Raw genomic sequence first — 10,103 nt, forward strand, 5'->3', positions numbered from 1 at the left:
GGACTGGTATTTGAATGCCAAATATTGTTGTTTTTGCTCCGCAATAGGTATCAACATATGGCCTACGGGACTTTTTTGGCTGGAAATCACTCATTTAATCAGTCAAGTCATTTAATCAGGCTGTCTATCATTGCTGGGAGCTTATTTTTGCCACGGGGACATTTTATCAGAGTCATAACAACAGCATGATAGCCGGTTAGAAAGCATGGCTCGGTATCTCAGATTTAGACTACATATAGAGAAGATAGTATCTCATTATTATAAAAAAAATATTTACATCTATAAATGTGTATATTTATAGCACAAACACATTGATGCACAGACCCAGAAATAATGTGTTCCCCTATTTTTCTACATACACTTTCCCCATGATAAGTGATGTCAGAAATAGTGTGGCGCCATCTCAATCTTGCATTGGTTTTTCTCCCTACCCCCTTCAAAATCTAGCCCCTTCACGGCACACCTGTCAACAAGTGAGGTTTGTTTAGTTTTGTGTGCGTTTTGCTCACTATGTCCCTCTTCCTGCTGTACCTCTCTGGTTTTCTGTTCGAATAATCACAGATACTTCCACTGAACGAATATAAGCCATCGTTGATAGGGCTTCTCATGTCATTCCTGGTCTTAGATGCCTTACAGCTCTGCCGTAGTTGATTAAATGCTGATTGGCTACATTCTAGGGGGCACTAACTTTTTTTTGCTGATTTGGCTAGCTAATGGTGACAGCTAATTGTCCTTGTATTTATTTAATGGCATGCTGGCACAGAGGTTTGTTCATTTTACTATACCGAAGCCAGGCTTCGATTCCTGCCCCCTGGATGAATCTCCCTGTAGTTTGTAGGCCTGCCAAATATTTGCTGCTTTGCTGGTCTGATTTAGTCTGAGCTCCAAACGATGGGTAAATGGAGAGCCTACATGTAACTGACTGTGAGTGGATGAGTGTTACCCTTTGGTGGATGGAGATCCCAAACTAATATCCCCACCCGCCCCTCGGCATCTTGGGTAGTAATCTGGGATGACTCCAACTCCTGCTGCCCTGCACATCAGCAACCTGAGAAATCAATGGTTTTATTCACGAACCACGCTCAAAGCCTCTGAGGTGTTTTACCGCTTGTGGTGTGCAGATTGATTAATAAACAAACAGACTGATGTTGTAATTTGGAGATCTGCAGGTGTCCTCCTAAGGCTACTAGCCTTTTTTGCAAACAGTTTATATCCAAATGATGAGAAAGTGCCACAGTTTGGGTTGGTCAATTCATTCCAAACACAGTGTGGTGCAAGATCGATTCTCCCTAATTAAGACGAGATTAATGAGCTCAATCATTACAGTGACATCCAAAACTTTAGTTTTAGTTTGTACTCAACAAACCCCAAAAAAACAGTTTCATGGATAAAGCGGGCTTAAAAATGGGAGAGTATGACTCAGCGGTTGTCCACAAATACTATCTCCATAGGGTAAGTCCAAAAACATTGAAAGCCTCCATTTGTGTGAGCTACTTACTACTTGGAGAGTGTCATTAAGCTGACAATGATCGACACCTCCATTAGCTACACAGAATGGTCTCCATTTTTGAGCATTTTTCAGAGCACACATACCATGTTGATCCATCTGCTGAGTAATCGATGAGAAACGCCGGACCATAAAGGAAAGTCATTTTCTCTCTAACTCCCATAAGACACCCAGTAGGACTCTTGTTGGATTGTCTCAGAAGAGGGCCGCAACCCTTTCCCTGTGGGCCCTTTTATTTGTTGAGAGCAATAGGTACAAGAAGGTCAAATCTGGAATTTAGTTTTAGCTGTTGAGCAACTTTAAAAAAACACACAATTTAATGAACATAAATAGTTAGAAACTAAAATTAATCAACAACCTTACGGTAAGGGGACGTGTGGTAAAATAACGTGTGATTGAGCTTTTTGACTACGTTTAAATTGAAAGATGAACCAATTAGTTGCACCAATTTAGGAAGTAGTGGTTCGGTTCAGGTATGTTTTTTCGTTTTTTAGAAACAGTAAACAACAAGACGACGCTACTGTCAATGCGTGACCAGATGAGAATATCTGCCTTTTTTTAGTGAGCCGGATCATTTCGATCAGCTCACCAACAAGAGCCGGCTCTTGTGGCTCCCAAACGGCTCTTCATATTACTAATTATACCTTTTATAGTTCAGCCAAATGTAGCCCATTCTGACTTATGATTAGTATGTGTAGGCCAATAATCACCTAAATTATTCAATAGATATTTTATACTGAAGTATTCAAAAGTAAAAATTATATTTTCTAATATCAATAATTTGCTGTAGCTGATTGTTTTCATTGCATTTACCAAAAAACAAAAAATGAGAATTCCCAAACCAGCAATTGTCAGCAACACCTTTGTCATTAAACGTTGCCAAGGTAACATGTGCTCTCGTGAAGTGCTGTCCCAATCCCTTATACCTATCTGAGCCCATGTGGCCTCACAAACTCACTCACTTAGCACCTGAGATCAATTAAGTCTGTGAGTCCTTAGTCCTTAGTCCTCAGGGCTCACTTTGGGATTGGGCCATTGGGTTTACACAATATGCAAACACCTATCTCATTCTTGAGTATCGGTTTACAAGTGAAAACCCATTTGAGGTAAAACACTGGTGAATATAGCTGTCTGCCATTGCATTTGGTTCGGAAGCAGCCGGCTGAGGTAATAACTTTCACAATATTTTACGAAAATGTCCAGACTCATATTGTTACAAAATCTTACTGATAAAAGGGGTCAAAGCTAATGTGTTCTACTGGTGGCACAAACACTTAATTTGGTGGCACTCTGAGCTCTGCGGTAACCGAGGCAAACTCTGATCAAAGTGGATCCAAAAGACTAATTTCGTCCAAACAGCACTTACTGGTGATATTGTAGCTTTGCCTTTTTGAAGCGGTATTCTAATAGAACCAGAGTTTTAACCAATTAAACCATTATTTGAACTGGCACCGTAGCAAAAACTATCTTGCATACTCATAATATTCCAATAATGAATGATGTTTTGAACAGCTGGATTATTCTTGGCTCTCCCTAACAACCTCACTCATCAGGAAATCAAGCCCATCCAGTTTCGAGAGATTTGTTTGCAGTCAGTCCAAATTATTAGCATATTGGTTAAATTCCCCAGCACATAGGATAAATCTTGAAACATGCTTTGTATGCTTCACAGGGCGCGGGGGAGAGAGTGAAAATTGTTTTGGTTCTCGCTATAGTGGCTCCAGACTGTCGTATGAATCACACCCCTTGCATGAAGCCAGGGAAAGTCTGCGATTCAGCTCAAAATAAATAACAGTCTAGGGAGTTTAAGTCTCTGAAAGAAGACAAGCGTCAACTAATCCAGAGTAAACTGATATCGAAAACAGTCGAACAGTCGTCAACTATTTGACAGAAGTAGAAAGGCCCAGATGTCAAATCCTGGATATAAAACTCATATCTTTCTCACTCCCTCAATTGATTTGTCACACACCTAAATCCTCCCAGTGGAGGCCAGAGAGGCATGGAGGGGGAGAGAGAAAAAACGCGAGAAAGAACAAGAGAGAACAAGAATGGCTGCAAGATGCAGATCCCTGCTGCAGATGACTTGCTTCAAGGGTAATCATATATTCTTTAGTTTTACAGCAGCAGGGATTTTTTTATATCACACATAACTTTTTTAGCTGAAGTGCCATTGATTCTCACTTTTGAAAACGTTCTGGAAGCAAGCCTTTTCATAAATTTCCAATAATGAGCCAGGACACCACTCAACCCCTGGTAATCATTCAACATGACTGGTCCCCACTGTTAATCTCTGTTTATTCCAAAAGATAACTTATATACAAAACCATACCACAACAATGCATAATCTCCTCACAAAAGCACGCTTTAGTATGACAACAGCCACCTAATGAGCCAGCAAAATAGTGAGACCCAATAGTGAGATTTCCAGGGCCCTCACAACACCATGTGATACATTTCAAGGCAAACAAAATACATTTACGTTTCAACACCAGACAACCCATAATTACATCCGTGAGTTACGTGCTATCAGGTGGTTTAACACACAGTTACATTGGATTCTGGAGCTGTGGTGCATTTCATTAAACATTGTTATAATAGACAATTACAATGTGGTCAGAAGGATTTGTTTTGTTTTTTTCAGTTTAACAAGAGGCACATTCCCATTAACACTGTTGTCGTCTGTAGGCTCATTGTAATAGCGTCATTCTCATCATCCATTCCAATAGTGAGAGATGGTCTGAGCCGGATTATCTTATAATGACATAATTACTGACCCTGAAAGTAGAGAAATTGTGAAATTCATCACTATGGTTGAGCCCTATTGTGCCTAATTAGATATTACTCGTGACTTTAAACCCAATGCCCACGCTTTCCTCAACTCTGCTCTGTTTTACCTAAACTTTAACAATTAAGAGCAGCAAATTAGTTGTCTGGCATTTTTTGGCCCAAAGCTAACTCAAGCCATATTTACACGTTTGCGTTTTGAATCTCTGTTCAAATGGAGATTCGAAAATGTTCGTGCGATTGCGTTGCAAAGAGATGTTTCCTCCATCAACAGGCGGCAGTAGTTGTACGACAGAGGTAGACGGTTGTCAGACCGCCTCCTGTGGTAGCGTACGCTACATTCAAGCCATGGTTCTCCTGCAGACAGAATCTTGCAGAAGCATTGTCAAGTCCGCGCTTAACTCGTACATAACCAGTCATCCACCAATATGAAGTAAGGTGGTGTGTATTGCACCAACTTTCTTCCACCAGCAAAGGTATCCGAACAAATGCTGTGCCTTATGTTCCGTTTTTATTTACAATTGTACAAATCCAAGTACATGAAAAATTATCCAAAGGATTGTGTACAATGTTACCACGATGTCGCTAGCCGTTTTCAGAGAATGTGCAAACCATGGATTTGATGCAAACTTGAAACCTTTATGCACCTGTGCATACCAAGCAGGGCTCTCTTGTAAATATATAAACAGGCTGGGACAGTTGTGAGTGTGTGGCACCTTTCATGTAAAGCGCAGAGATTTCCGATCTAGATCAATTCAAAATGGAAAAAGAAGGTCCTGGAATGTCCGCCATAAAAACGCTAAAGAACTCAAAGACGAATTGTAATCCACCCGCTCGCCATCCCGACATTTCAAAGCGCAAACAGACCAGTAGAACATAAAAAAAACAATTTATTTCCAAGACCACTTGAGGACACAACACGGAGAAGAAGAACAAAGAGAAAAAAGAAGGGGCCGGACACGGCTGATCGTTGAGCCGGTGTGGTTAAGCCGTCGGTGTGTCCTCACGGCCGGCCCCGGCTTTCAGAAAGGCAAGGACCGCCAGGCGGGACATCAACCGCAGAGGTGCTAGTTGTTGTTGTGGGAACACAGAGTGGTTTTTGGAGAGCCACCGCAAAATGCCCTCCTGTGACGAAGAGGCAGTCTGAGTGACTGATAAAAGGCTTTCTCCACTGTGAAGAGCGTCGACCGTGGCATCAGAACCAGGCCCCTCCAGGGAGCAAGACTGGTTGTTTTGATGTCAGGGATAAACCCGTACTGGGGTGTCACATTGCATTCTGCCGCCACCCTGCCAACCCCACTCCCCTCCCCTTAGAGGTGTTTGGTTCAGGTCAGCGATTGTGATGGCGTCATTTCGCCTCACCCTGCATCACACAGAGGGTCAAGGCAGGTTCGTCTCATTTGGTCCATGGACTTGGGAAGTAAATAAACCAATAAAGAGACTTATTTTTAACTCCACTGTGACTGCTGTGAATCGCAATTCCTCCTTTGTTTGATTCTCTTTTTTATGCTGGATATCAGAGTCATAATTTTTCCAATGTATATATCCAGCACTTGTATGTGTATAGAGAAGCTTAACTTCCCATGAGATAAACAGTTCTTATGTAATATGACATAAGCATGTATGAATGCATCAGTGACATTAAATGCCATCAGGGGGTGGATGTAAGACTTGTCAAAGACCTAAAGGAGCTGAGTCAAAGCATTATATTTAAAGAAAATAAAAAATGGTAGATTACAAGATTCATATATACGCATGACAGAGTAGGATATTAAAAGACGCACATCAAAATTAGATTGGACTCTTTGGTGTACCTTTTTTTTATTGACATTCTGATTAGAATGTCAGTTTGGCCGATTGCCAGCAGCATCTCATCAGAGCCGATCTGAATCAAAAACCCCTGCAACTCTTTTCATTCACCACTGGCTTGTGTCAAAGTCGCAATGGCTAATGGATTGCTCCTACTAATAAATAACTTTATTGATCAACGCAAGATGAAGCGAGAGCATGTTCAAGACCTTCTCTGCACTACAAAAGAGAACCCATCAGCCTCTGGGGATTAAAGAAAGCACGTACGAACCACGGCTCATTTCATGTCCCCCGCCACATCTTGGACCATCACAGCCACTTAGATCATGCTAACACGCCCTTCAATAGACATGAGCCCAGAGGGAAGAAAATACTAAATCCCATGCAGGGGACCAGGGTTTATTCTCCTTTTCTTTAAGTGCATTTTAAATTCGGATAACTTTCTTCTTCTGCACTACATCAGCGTTAAAGTCGGTGATAAATAATGACTGTGGCAAAGTGGTGAAAGTTACTTAACATTTTAATCAATATAAATTTGAGTTCTTTGTTTTACATCCCATCACTGTGCATGCTAAAAGGCATTACGCCTTACCACTGCCCCATAGATGCCTTCTGATTGTTCTCTTCTGCAGCATATCAATCAGCAACTGTCCCCATTGTCCATTTAAAGACCAAGAATGTCATATCGATGATGTTTTGAAATCATCGGCATGGCTAAGACCAAAAAAGAATAAACATACATGCACACACATGCCAAACTATTAGGTTAATTGATGGACATCCAAATTTTACAATAATGCCTTTTGTAGACAACAGAATCCTAGCTCCATCCTTCATATTGAACTTTATGAAGCTTGAAAAAAGAACTTGCAGGTTTTTCCCCATCGGAGAAGTTTCAGCCAAACCTTTTCCAGACCTTTTATTTTTTAGAGCCGGGATAATATAAGTGCAATATACTTATACAACAATATCCACAGAACCCCTCATCCCCTCTTCCCTCCTGACCAAAATAATCAATTTAAACTTTTATTAAATTATTTGGGGTCAGGGAGAGGCAAGGTTTGGACAGGATTTGAGCTACCAACATGGGAGGATCAGAGTGTCACTTCCCAGTATGAGAACGGATGGGGACCATGCATTTTTCATCCCAGCATCCAAACACACTACATCTTAGCAATGTTATGTAATGGTGAACGATAGCTTATGGGAAACCCACTAGAGTCTTCAGCACTTTGAGTTTCCATCTTTTTTTGGCGGTGTACATTAAACCATGCAATATGTGGTATATTTGACCTCAAAAAGCACACAATACTGTGGAGATTGTACATTTGTACCATCAAAGACACTTCATAGGTCTGTGTGAAGCTTTTACATTATTGCACTTAAGCAGTAAGGCTGTAATGTCTTCAAATCAGTGTAGAAAAAGGGCTTAATTCAATACAGTGTATTGAAATGTATACATTTGCTTGCTGCTCTTTAAAATGGAAATATACTAAAAGCTTCTGAATTTGGAGATTTTCATAGTCACTACTTTTCAGTATTACTTAAACTTAACGTTTAAGCTATGGAAGCTCTCCATATGCGCTGAAAATATTGTTATTGGCATACTGCATTACGGGTTGCAACGTTCATGCATTCATCTTGCACTCTTAACAAAATGCTTTACAACTATGCAGACAGACATTAGGTAATCATGCATCTGGGACATAATGCCTGGTGAGATTGAAACTTAAATGTACTTAATAATACATATCGCATCATACTTGGAGCAAAGTCTTACCAGAAATCATTGGATCGATCATATTGCAATCATTTGATCGATTCCTAGTTTAAATGGCTACCCGATTTTTGTTTACTGTATTCTACTGTATACTATATAAACGTCCCGTTTAAATAGTAATACTTAAAAAGGTCAGAATAAAGGTCCCACCCTGAAATTCCTCATGTCATGATCCCATTTCATGCTTTTTTAGGGTTAATAATTGTATCTGATGTCACACTAGTACGGAAGGAAAGTTTGAGCGCAAACGTGCTGTTTGACGTACATATTGATGGTCATTCTCAGTGGGCAGGAATACTCCCACTGGATCGGAGTTAGGGTTTTCTAGTTTGCAGACGTAAAACATTTATACATACGTCATATAACAGGCAAAAGCAAAGGAAAAAGTCGAAAAAGCTTGATATCATCCCTTTAAACCATTAACATCAAGATTCTTGAATAGCCAAGCAGCGAATCACAATGATGTGTCCCAAATCATCATCCTTGTCCGAGTCGTAGCCTTGGTTGTGATATTTGAGTTGAGCCTATGAGCAAGGCCGCCTTAATGCACGGGCTTACCTGGGCTGAAGCCCCAGGGCCTACGACAATCAGGGGACCTATCATCAGCTGCAGTAAAAAATAAATAAATAACAAAAAATCTTTTTACTGGCCCACGATAGGCCCCCTGATCGGTGTAGGCCCAAGACAATGTGATTTTTTGTTTGGGGCTTACAAAGATCAGAGGCCTATCATTAGCCATTTGACACCACAGCCACAGTCCCCCCCCGGCAAAATGTCGGAAAATTATTTACACATCTTCAATCTTCAAGACAACACACCTATCCACAAAGGATTAACTCTGTCCTTTGCCCAACCTTGTGATGGGAATAGAAAGAGAAGCTGCTAAACATTTCAATCGACAGACCCAAAGGCACATCTATATGTGTGGCTTTGAGGCTGTTATGACACTGAACTACAAGCCAGACAATAGCTTGTTTCCTTATTTATTTTGACCAAAACACAGATGGATGATGGTTATAACAGTTATATTGTATGAACTCTAGCTCCCTTCGGATATCGTACAAAACAATGTCGCCATGGTAGATGGAAATAGAAAGAACAAGCACAAATCTTTGTTATGGCATGTTTAAAGGTTCAATGGCATGCTACTTTATGGATGCTTTAATATAGATATTAGTGGGCCCCCAACACAGTATATGAAGACGAAATTCAGCCGTGTTTCAGAATTACAGCCACTACGAGCCAGTCGCATATTGAGCTTTCCCCAAAGGCGCCGTTTCGGTGTCTGTAGCTTTAATGCAAATGAGGAGGAGAGAGGTGGGTCAAGATGGAGGGTGGAGGTGTGGCCCTGAGCAGCTTGCAGCCACGGTACCAAGCGCTCTGTTTACAGTGGATATATCGCAATGGTGAGGCGCACACAGCCTTTGGCCGTGTTCTGTAAATATTGTAGAACACTCCGGCTGCTCCGGCGGGAGTCCTGGAGATCTTTTTCTAAATCATATCATATTATACGTTAGGGGTGTAACGGTACACGTATTTGTACCGAACCGTCACGGTACAGGCACTTCGGTGCGGTTACAGAGGTGTACCGCGGTTCGTAAATGTGGCGTACATAGTGTTAATATGGCGAATGTAAAGGCTTGTTTTGCGATGCAGAATTTAAACCTTGAAGTCGGGAGTTCCACCCGGACCGTTTAGCCAAAACCGGAGAGGGTCTCCGACAGGCTCTCCGGCTATGGAGAGGGCTCTCCGTGTCTACGTACAGCACTTTAACATGCACATGCATTTGAAAATGCAACATCCAGGTGTTACTACCAACGTTGCTTTAAAAAAAAAAACGAGCTGTGCAAACCCAGCTCACAACACTATTTCAACAACCCCTGTCTGGGAATTCAGAAATGCAAATGCCATAACCAAGTTTATTGGTGTTTTCATTGCTGCTTATCTACGGCCATTCTCCGTTGTTGAGAAACAAGCAGTTTTTTTAAATTTTCCCCTTAACTATTAACCGTACCGTACCGTACCGTGACTTAAAAACCGAGGTACGTACCGAACCGTGACTTTTGTGTACCGTTACACCCCTATTATACATAGATATCTACATCATATAATATATATTATCTCAGCCAAAGGCTGTGTGCACCTCCAGACGATTTTATGAATCTCTAACGACTGCGACGGGTTCTCTGACGTCTCTGGTTCTTCCACTTCCACATCAATCTG

The sequence above is a fragment of the Pollachius pollachius genome (genome assembly GCF_949987615.1).
Source record: "Pollachius pollachius genome assembly, chromosome: 3".
Classification (NCBI taxonomy): Eukaryota; Metazoa; Chordata; class Actinopteri; order Gadiformes; family Gadidae; genus Pollachius; species Pollachius pollachius.